The sequence below is a fragment of the Schistocerca piceifrons genome, chromosome 2, assembly GCF_021461385.2.
Source record: "Schistocerca piceifrons isolate TAMUIC-IGC-003096 chromosome 2, iqSchPice1.1, whole genome shotgun sequence".
Lineage (NCBI taxonomy): Eukaryota > Metazoa > Arthropoda > Insecta > Orthoptera > Acrididae > Schistocerca > Schistocerca piceifrons.
This window is the reverse complement of record NC_060139.1, coordinates 405,378,247-405,389,897: the sequence shown is the minus strand read 5'-3', so window position 1 is coordinate 405,389,897 and position 11,651 is coordinate 405,378,247. Positions and strand designations below refer to the sequence as shown.

At 39.9% G+C, this 11,651-nt stretch overlaps 1 pseudogene; it reads left to right on the top strand.

The window, feature by feature from the left end:
• The first annotated feature begins 2,049 nt into the window (after nucleotides 1–2,049).
• LOC124778481 lies at nucleotides 2,050–2,167 on the top strand (annotated as a pseudogene).
• Nucleotides 2,168–11,651: the final 9,484 nt, after the last annotated feature.

Genomic DNA, 11,651 nt, shown 5'->3' with positions numbered 1-11,651 from the left:
AATCCCGTGCATGGATGAAATCGTGTATTATGTGTGTGTGGGGGGGGGGGGGGGCGGGGGGTGTTGTAATGGTACTTGAAATACGTAACCATTATGGCACCTCAACTCAACCTCTCCATGCCAGCAATATTCTACTGTGTTTCAGTAAAGCAGTTGACATATTTCTGAGACAACATTCAGATTTGATTTCATTAATGTAGAGGTACTTTGATACATCGATATGTTTGTATTGCAATGATATTATTCTTATGTGTATTCTTTCTTTTGTCACTATGATCTTTGACGTATTTGTAACTCTGATTTTTGGGCACGTAAGCAATTATTAGTTAGTTAGAGAGTCGGACCTTGACAAGGTCAAGTCTTGGACGTCCGATTGGAAAGACGCATATTGTAGTTAGTTTATAAAATGTGAACTTTAACAGTGAGGAAAATGTTTTCAAGTATGATTTGTATGTTGTGAAGTGATGTTTTGTGTGTTACATGATATTGCAACAAAAGCAATAAAAAGGAAGTGCAACTTAAATTCGGAGTGGTGATTATTTTTTTACATCACCTTTGTCGTGCAAAAATGTAATCTTTTGTATTAAGCAGTATAAAACCTAGGCCTCTTTGCATCCGAGCTTGGAATCATCACCACCTAGATTTTTGACTATTGAGCCATCTTTTTACAACGAGACCAGCGTGGGAAACGCGAAAAGATGAGTGCCTAGTTGATTCATTATTACATGAAATGACTTTATTAACTGTGCTCTAATGACACCTACCACATAATAACCTTGTTGTTCGCCGAAAATGCAGTATTTAGCAGCGTGAGCAACACCACAATCATTACGGTATTAAATTGTGACCTTTGTTGTGGTAGGGTTCTTAGACACTGCTGCATGATTTGATCTCAGATGTTCCGAAGGTGTTTTGAATTCTGACTCTAATTCTGGACCCACTATCTCTTCCACATCGACTCTAAGTTTTTCTGCAATGTCGACCTCTCTTTCCACCTCTACACAGTCTCCTCTGCATTTAACAGTGGGATTCCCATTGCATTCTCAATGTTGTCGTCCTTGCTTTTAATTTCTACAAAGTTTGTTTGGACTTTACTACCAACCTTTATATCTATTCGATATCTTCGCATTTTTCGTGAAGCTTCCCTGCAGTTCCTATTTATTTCATTCTTAAGTTTTTTTTATATTTCTGTATTTCTGTCCGTCCTTATTTTGTCGATCGGTTGAAGTATATTTCTGTTACCCAGTGTATCTTTGCAGTTTCTTTCCTACAGCCTATATTTGTTTATCCAACATCTGTGATTGCAGATTTTAGTATGTCACTCCTCTTCAGCTGAAATGAAATAAGTTGCATTAGGTGTCCCTAACGTGTCCCACCTGTGCTCCATAGGATTTAAGTCAAGGGGACAGGTAGGCCAGACCATTCGCCAAATATCCTCTCGATGAAAGACATCCACCACATGCGCAGTTCTAAACTGGCGCGCATGGCAAACATAAAAGTGAAGCTATGGCCGAATTACACCCTGAAAAGACACGCATGAGGAAGAAGTACAGTGTCACAGTAGCGTTGAACGGTGAGTATGCCGTGTTGAAAGATTTTTGGGTCGCTATGCCCATGCAAATTTATGCTTTCTCGTACCATTACACCTGGACCACGAAAACGATCATGTTCGACAATCTTCCTGGGGGTATTACGTGCCCTCAAATGGCGAGAGGTGGGACCAGATAATGAATCCAGGAGTATAGTCGACTGTGATCGTATTGTCGGTGCAGTTGTTGCAGTGTGGGCAGTCATTAAGTTTCTTGGGGGTACTGATATCCAAATCTTCGAACTCGGTCCACTCACCGGTCAATGTTACAGCGACAATGTACTTTGATCCCGTACCTGTCTTTTCATGGGTGCACTCGACACTGACTTCATTGTTATCGATGACAGAACGCGACTATATAAAATTCCGCAGGCAAAGGAGCTCTTGGAAAGAGAAGGTATTCGGCGAATGGACTGACCTGCCCGTTTCCCCGATTTAAATCCTATCGAAAACACCTGGGAGCCAACGGCCTTGCCGCAGTGGTAACACCGGTTCCCGTCAGGTCACCGAAGTTAAGCGCTGTTGGGCTGGGCTAGCACTTGGATGGGTGACCATCCGGTCTGCCGAGCGCTGTTGGCAAGCGGGCTGCACTCAGCCCTTGTGAGGCAAACTGAGGAGCTACTTGACTGAGAAGTAGCGGCTCCGGTCTCGGAAACTGACATACGGCCGGGAGAGCGGTGTGCTGACTACAAGCCCCAACATATACGCATCCAGGGACGCCTGTGGCCTTAAGATGACACGGCGGCTGGTCTGTACCGTTGGGCCTTCATGTCCTGTTCGGGAGAAGTTTAGTTTTAGTTTATAAACACATGGGATGCGTAGGGGAATCGGATTGCAGCCCCTACACATGCGTTAAAAATGACCCAGCAGATGACAACCGCGCTTGTGGAGGAATGGAGGGTCCGTCAAAAGAACTCGTCGCCAGAATGGGAGTACGTTGGGAGCATACACTGCCGTACATGGTGCTCACATCCTCTGTTAGGAAGCACGTCCCACCTTCGAGGCCACCATAAATCACGATGACTTCACTGTAAATATTGCCATTTTTGGTGGTCTTGATACTTATTCCTTTTACTAGTATTCTGTAGTACACGCTAGCAGACGTTTGAATGTTTGGTCTAAGTTTCATCAAGCTATGTTCAAAATGGCTCTGAGCACTATGGGACTCAACTTCTGAGGTCATCAGTCCCCTAGAACTTAGAACTACTTAAACCTAACTAACCTAAGGACATTAAAAATACCCATGCCCGAGGCAGGATTCGAACCGGCGACCGTAGCGGTCCCGCGGTTCCAGACTGTAGCGCCTACAACGGCTCGACCACCCAGGCCGGCTCAAGCTGCGTTCCTTGGCAGTGAGACCTCATGAGAAAGTTACTATCGCTCTGCAGTTTTCCACACACGTGTATGAGAAATAATTTACTTTCATGGTCTAAGCGTGGCAAAGATGCGAATTTTTTCAGGTGATGAGGCTTATTGAAAAACACCAAAAAACAGAATATGCTTATGTAAATACTGTGCACATAGTCATGCCACACTGTGACGCATAGCTTTGATAGAAACGTATGTCCCAATGTAATCCGAATATTTTCACCCAGCAGCAGATGCACAACATCCGTACTTTTAGTATGAAGTTCTGCATAAATCTTCAGTAGTCTCGAAACAGCGAAATAAAATGCATACACTTCGTCACACAGGTCGCAACATGATAAGTGACCGACTGCTGCATTTATGAATGTGAAAAATCATAATCGCTCCACATGGGAGGTGGTAGAACCTAGTTGTCACGAGCCACCTCGATTCGAAACGAAGACGATCTGCATTTCCACGCCATTGTGAATGACACGTGACGATATCAACTGACAACATGATGAAGAAAATGCTTAACGTAGCAGAGATGTTCTGCTGTGACTGTTGGAACCACGGTGAATGCAACTGTCCCTAACGAAAGAGATGCCCATGGAGATCCTACGTGTGTGGCTACACGTCTGGCAATCAAGTAGTGATGCAGGTTGAGGTTATCATTAACTGAAATATCTGCACAAAATTTTTCTGGTTGCAAACCTCGCTTTTCCTATCATGTTACACATGTGTACTGTTCTGTGCTTAGTGGTAAAAACTATACACACTTCTCATGATCACATAAAAGTAGCATTGCAACTTTCTAATTTCCAAATCCAAACTCTGATTAATAACTGGCAAAGTAAACTACTTTATACGAAGTAACTGGAGTTGTAAATATTAGCACGTAAGTGTATTTTTTTTTTCATCAACTACTGATGTGGATGAACCGTGGATTGTGTGTTACAGTTTCTTTCATTCAGCGGTCTCTGTTCTATTCCTTTCGCAGCTCCTGCTTTAAAAAATCCCATTTGCAGCGGAAACATTCCCGGCACTCAAAAGCCATTTACCGCATTTTCTGGTCTCTCATTTCGCAAATAACAGTTCCCGCCTTACTGAGCTTTTACGCTAGAGGTAATTTTTCTTCTGTCTGACAGAGACATTGCCTTTCATCAGTACCTCGTCTCTAGGTACTTCCTGAAGAATTGCCTTCCTTTCGCATTTCACCCATGGACTCTGTAACGACTTTATCATTCAAGCCTAGCAGTGTAATGTGAAGTTACAAATTGAATAAGGAAGAGGATTCTGTGTACGACGACGTGGTCTTTGTATGTGCTTGATTCGAAAATCCCTTGTAGCAGAACAAAATAAGTTTATGCGAAATTAGACATTAATTTCATGATAACTGTGTGATATCATACAAGAAAAAGATGTGGAAAAAGCCGAAAACGAAGATCCCCGTCAAAAAATGGCAACTGCTTTCAGATTAACACAAATATTTATAATAGAAAATCACTTCCTAAATGCAGTAAACTTAGACATAACAGCGGTGTAATCAAAAGTGAGTGTCTTTATTGAGCAGAAACTTTAATTTTAAATAGAAGGAGAGGTATTCAATAAATTCAAAAGAATTAAAGAAAGATTATTAGGAAAATATTAACCCCCCCCCCCAAACTGACTGATGGAGAAACTTATAGACTGAGAAGTAATAAGGAAATAGAAGAATACATAGACATACATGGTGTCATGAGGAAACGAAGACTAAATATTATGGGCACCTTAAAAAAATGGCACCCACTGGGTTGACGAAACAAATAGTAGAATTCTACCAAAACAGAAGTAAGGCCAATATTGAGCCAGTTAAATGGATCGCTGCGATTAAGGAGGATCTTAAAGTAGCCGGTATAGCTCAGGAGGACGTTACAGATGGAAAAACATTCAGGTAAAAGACATTTGCTTGGAAAGTTGGTTAGAGGGAAATTAGAAAACTAACTGTAACACCGTGGTCTGGTGAAAGAAATATTCATTCTGAAAGGATGAAACAAATTTGCATTCAAAGGAAGGCCAACCATGTAAAGCGACACTGACTGATTGTAACTCGCTTGGTCCTGTTGGACACATACGTGAATAACAACAACAAAAATTATCCATTTCAAACTGCCTGATATACTACTATTTAACTTGTAGCGGATCAAAAATAAATTCAGACGGAGTTAAACATTAATTCCATGTTAACTGATAACAAAGTTGTGTATTATCAAAATTTTATTGATTTCAAATTTCACGGTAGAAGACTAAGATCACCATTACACAGAATGTTTTGAAAACATAGGGAATAGCTTTTGGGAAACTTTAAGTAAGTAACAGAATATATTATCTAATGTTCAGAAACTTCATTATTCTACGCTATGAACACCGCATACGAACTCTATCACACTTAGTTGGAATCCAACAAAGTGCCCTTATCCGTCATCTAATGGCAATCCTTGTTGCGTTTCGCAGATTTCGGTGGTGAATGAACAGACAGACATACATTATCTTGCAAATTATAATAAGAATTACAGGCTGTGTTTTCGCCCAAAAAAGAGTGTTCGGTATCATGTGTCACCTCTTCTGCTGCTACTCATTCGACGTTGCTCATTGATCAAAGATCTTCCAGGTAGTGAAACGGAAATTGTTTTTCATTAACATATATAATCATCTGTCCTTTCTCCACTTCATTTCGCTAAATATCAATTTTCTTGTTATTGTTACAGACTGAAGAATTTTATTGTTTTTCCACATGTGCAAATATTGTCCAGGTTGTAGTTATGATATGATGGTAAAGTATTATTCCTTATGTAAGGCAATGCGATGGTCCAGGCGGAGATATAGTTTTATATCTGCGTAAAATGTTGTTGTGATTGGGAAGATTTCAGTTCTGAAATAAGAGAATTTGAGTTGATGTGTCGAAAAGGATTCGGGCGAGAGTTGCAGACGCGCTATGTAAACATCTTAATTTGATTGTGAGACATTTTGTCAAATACATTTGATCTTAGACTCAGTACTTTTATAACTGATTCCGCAAAAACCCTTTCGGTTGCTCTTGGCTAAGTGAGTACAACTGAAGGCTGTGGAATAAAAATTTTTGACGCCGCATTATTTTGTGAACGAGGGTTAGTGCTGTGTTAAATTACAAGATCATTGAAATATTGTTTTTGTAATTTGAATTATGTGGGAAGTGGAAAACTAACAAATGAAAATTCCTGTTAATTACATGCTGAAGTGTATCATACTGTGACTTGTTCTTCGGGATTTTATTGAGGAGAGACTAAGACGAAGTAATCGACATTGTAAGCACTTCAGAACAAATTTTAAGTAGTGAGAGGCTGTCGCGTGTATGGACTGTTCGCTCAATTTGCGTGATGAGCGTGTGAACTAAAATTGAAATGCACACTTTGATAAAATAAAACTGGAACGGGTGCGTGCTGCAGATTGTATTAACCATATTTTGCCCTGACTGAACGCCAAACTTCTATTCCGTACCATTATTAAAATTACCTGACAGCATTCAACGTCTTTTCTGACCTGTTCGCCGTTGCCGAAGTACCACGACAAATGGGCAGGTCACTTTCATTGTTTGGCTAGTACTATGTATGAAAAATGGAACGTCCGTATTCCGTCATCATCGTCGGTCGTGTGTTGTTTTTTGGCTGGTTGTCGTGTCTGAGGAAATGCGAAAGATGGGCTGATCCAAGATTCGGGATGAAAACACATCAGGAAAGAAAGCCCGGCAAGATACTGCTTGTGCAGGATAATAGAGACAATTCGTGGGCAATGCACCGAAATATTTCCTACGGAGGCGGAAAATGGGGGCCCTCTCTTACCGGTTTCCAAAGTAGTCGCGCAAATGGACCGTACTTCGTACTGGTAAAGAAAAATATGAGAAGGAAAGAAGTGAAACCGGACTCTCTTATCTTCATACCCCATGCAAGAAGAGAAGCGTTTAGAAACGCCTAACAAATATGGATACTTTCGCACAAGTAGCGTTGTGGCGTAACATAGACAATTATCACCATAACTGAGGTCGGCGTACGTTACATAAGTTTCATGCGACATTGGCTGAGGACAAACTTTTTGAAGGCAGTGACTGGGCCTGCGGAGTCTCAATTCAAATACAAAAATACTTCAAGTCGTAAAATTGTGAAGAAACAAGAAGACAATAACGTGTTGTGATACAGGTATTTATATGAAATGAAAGAAATTAATTCCGAGGACATGGTTTGGATCGATGAAGCATGGGTGTCTGCAACTCATACTGTTACGGAAGGTAGCTACTTTTCAAATCGAAGAAAACGTCAGAGTACCATGAGGAAATGAATCATGAAACATTTTTAAATTGGTTCGCAATTATGCTGTCACAAATTTTAGAAACTCCATCAGTAATTAATTATTGTCCAGTATGCTCCATAGCATTCAGTTTTAAAGTATAAGATTCCAACCACGTCCTCTCGAAAGAATTGCATTGTTCAGTGGTTGCAACACAATTTCTTTTTGATAATGTTGGGAATAATTCTACTAACAACTGGTAAAATTATTGTTTGTTGAAACACAACCTGTTTTGGGACCTACAGCTGTATCATCGGGCGCAAGAACCTTAAAACGTTATAGGCGTATTCATCGCACCAAGTGAAAATTTACTATTCAGTGACTATTGTTAATACTATTTCAAATGAGAGATAACGAGGACGCGCTTTCTCTGGATGATACACAAAAAAATAAAATAATTAGAACTCGTTTGCGGGCCTGAAAAATGTCACCGAATACGGTTGGTGACATTTTGCGGTGCATACGAAGCGAGTAATGAACGAAGCATGAGATAACGAAGGTCTTCTCGAAGATAGTGTCACGGAACTTATTATTGTTTCCAGCTGCTCATCCACTACAAAAAGATCTAGTGACTCTGAAATGAGTAGTACTTACCCTCTTTCTGACAACCCATCTGCGTACAGATATGTACGCAAAAATGTTTCTTTGCTTTTACGCAGTATACTTTGCTTCTACGTGTCAAAAATTTATCGTCTATAGCCTGTAGCTTGTAACGTTCAGCTCCTGAAGTGAGATTAGTTTCATGTAACCAATGAGAATGGAAAATTACAATTTGTTCTTAGCGTGGAAGTTTGTCTTGAGTTTCTCGTAGAGGTCAGCTTTAATCGTCGAGCACAAAGCGAGTGTGTTGAATAGTTCTGCCACTGGTTGTGGACCGTTGTTGTCTCGGATACATTCCGCATTACAAGTCTGTGGTTAGGTTAGCAGTTCAGTCTTCAAATTAGCTGTCGACAGAGCATCTCGCGTTCTCGTCATACCTCACGGCGGCCGCTGCCAACATTGCCCCTCACACTTTCACTGTATCGTCAATCCGTCAATACATCGATCGCCGGAGGGCGCATATTGACATATTGTCAATACCAGAAGTATTGACGAGCAGCATTGGCTGCCCCAAAAATATTTTGAATATTGTCAATGCGTAAAGAGCGTTTGAGTTCGAGCATTGAGTTTTCACAATATTCGCCATTCAGAAGTCGACAGCACTTTATGAACCAGCCACACACCGTTAGTGTGCACTACTTATATCTCCAGTTCGTCTTTGACCATAATCTTCTAGATTCAATTTTTCAAGTAATCTTTTAACACAAAACATTCTTTATAGGACTACGTGGTAATAGCCACATTTATCACTTTGGTGGGTGGCCATTGGATGAGTAAAAAATATTTTACATTAATCACCTGAATGTGTCACTGCAGGACAGATATAATTACTTCAAAGATTCAATACCATTTCTGATAGTTGTGTTTGTTGTGACTACAGCGCAAACTTCAAGCATTAGAATGACGTGCCCGTCGCCAGAAGTCTCAGTTGAACATAATTTGTCGACGACTGCGACTCCCTCTCCCGTTAACGAATGTTTCTTCTCTGTGTTATGAAGTACCAACATTAATAATTTGTCGTATGATTAAAGATTCATAAGAAAATAGTTTATGATATATTTTGTTTCCATGGCTAAGATTTTTTTCTGTAAATTAACATACGACAAGCCATTCTCCAACTTATATCCTCTCTTTAGTTGCTTTCTGTTGTTTACCAGCTATAGCTAAGCTAATTGTGGCACATGCTTTCTTTTGGGTGGTCGACATCTTAACAACTGGCAGTTCTGCACTAGGAGAGTCGTCCGAGGTTTTGCCCTCTCGTAAGGATACATTATTTATATTGTAATAACTGTTAGTTTAGTACAAATTACACATTAAATACGTGCATTAGTGCGTTTTAAGCTTATTATTAAAGGTATCACTTTCCTTTAGGAATTAGTCCAGAAAAACCGAAGAAGTCTCAAGGTTGGAAGTAGTCGTATATTTGTTCACTTTTTGGCACAGTTAAAGTAGAGAACACTGTTTAATTAAGCTGTTTTCCTTTCCAACAGTTTAATTTGAGCGTGTCTATTCGTTATTAAGTTCATATTTCCTTAAAGTAGCTCGTATCATAAGTTGTTTGATTTAAAATCTCTCAGTAGTCTACATACACATGGATACTCTGCAAATAATACTTAAGTCCCTGTCAGAGGGTTCGTTTGTTGACATGTAGATTACGTACAGTAAAGTTTCATTCTGTCGTGATTAAAATAAGTAACAGATACTGCAGCTGAATGAATGAAAAGATATTGCTATAAGCGGAAAAAAATAATTTTTTACCTTATATCGTACACCTGAAGCGCTATCCTGTAGTCCTAATTCTTGCTGTACTTAAATAACGAATATTCGTATAGTGTAAAGTGTGCTAAATGAATTAATTCGACTTTTAAGAGTGTAAAATATGTTGCAATGCGTGATAAATGTGGATGTTGCCGCGGAATAGACAAAGAGGCAGTGGTATGTTTGGAATATCAGTTGGAACTTCGTTGAGGGTGACTAACTGTAGTGGGGAACCAAATGCGGATCAATACGAGGCTCTGTAATGGATCTGTAGGCCTTGCAAAAAAGACAAGAGAGTCTCTGAGCAGTAGGAGAACATTTGTGTCCTTCAGGCTGAATTAGACAACGCGAAATTTGATCTACATGTGTTGAAAGATGATAAAGATCTTGGGAGAGAGGTAAAGGTAACATGCAATGGGCACAAGAGCAACAGCTCTTCAACTTCACCTACGTTTGAGCTAACAGCATCGAATAAATTTGACTTGTTACTTGAAGTAGGAGGGGAAGAGCCTCGTCCAGGTGTTGGTCACAGTATGATGCAGCAGACGTCTAGCAAACAAACTCGATGTAGGTAGGTTCCAAGAGTTGAAGTAAAGAGTAGCCAAGTGAGGGGTGTAGGCCATACGGTACAGGACAAATTAGGAACAGGGTTCTGGGTCACTAGTATAGTGAAGCAAACTGGTAGCCTTAGCCAGGTGACAAAGGCATAGGTTTTGGCAGAAGAGGATCTGGTATTTACTGTAGGTGTAGCAGGGAACAGTGTAGCTGAGAACAATACTAACAGCAGTAGAGGTGACCCGGATGAAATACGAGTAGCAACTACACACACAAATGTGAGTTTTCTGGCCGTCCTGCAGCGCCATAACCAACTACGGGTTAACACTGTTGTGAATTGTGAGAACACCCCGCTGAGAAGGCTGCTAATGTCTGAAATGAAATCTCATATGAGTGCAGCTCCTGTTGCTACAATTGGGAGAGGGAGAAATACTAGACGAGGCCTAAACCTGAATAGGGGAGGGAAAGAGACTGAGAGCTTCTTGCAGATAATGTATGGGGGCACCATATACAATTCAAGATCCGTGTGGGTACTGGTGTCAGAGAGACGCTTTTCTTAGATTACAATCAGGAGTTTGAAAGAAGGGAAAGTAACAGAAGAGCTACACAGAATGCTTAAGAATGCACATAAAATAAGGTTAACTAATTGTATCAAAATATTGGAGGACTGAGCAATAAAGCTGAAGACCTTCTTCTCTGTTTCGAAAATTTAGCGATCTCTTGAAATATAGACATCCCGTGCCTCTCTTTTTACCACATAACCACAGGGTTAGATGTTACATAAAAAATGTTACACTATAGTAACTTACTCAAGCAGAAGTGACGTGGCAAAAGAAGGAGTTGTTACATATATTAAGACAGAATACAAGTTCAAAAAATTGATAGAAGTAGATTTTGTAGTAATCAGCTCATAGAAATGCGTGCTTGTGCATTAATATTGATAAGTATCTCATTTTTAATTGTACCTGTATGTATATCCACACCGGGAAATTTTGAACTGGATTCCTTACTGTGCTATCTGTCAGACAGCAGCAAGCAGGTAATAGTCTGCGGTGACTTCAGTGTAGTTTCTAAAGGATTCTGATAGGAAAAATGATCTCGATACCTTATTTGGATGCTACAATTTGTTCTCAATAATTAAATTTCCGACATGTGAGGATAAAGATAGTAACACCCTAACTGATAACGTTTTCTTTGACGAAGCTCAAAGCAAGAAAATAACTGTTTATCCAGTAACAAATACTCTCTCTCATCGTGATGCACGGTTAATTAGGAACAATATCATAGTGCCACAGAATATGGATAATTTTCAATGGAAATCAGTTAGAATAATTAATGGCTCCAGGACAAATGTTTTTAAGAATAGTTTGCAGGAGATGACCTGGGATGATATTTATAATGAACCAAATGCTAACATAACATTTAATCTGTTCCATGATAAATT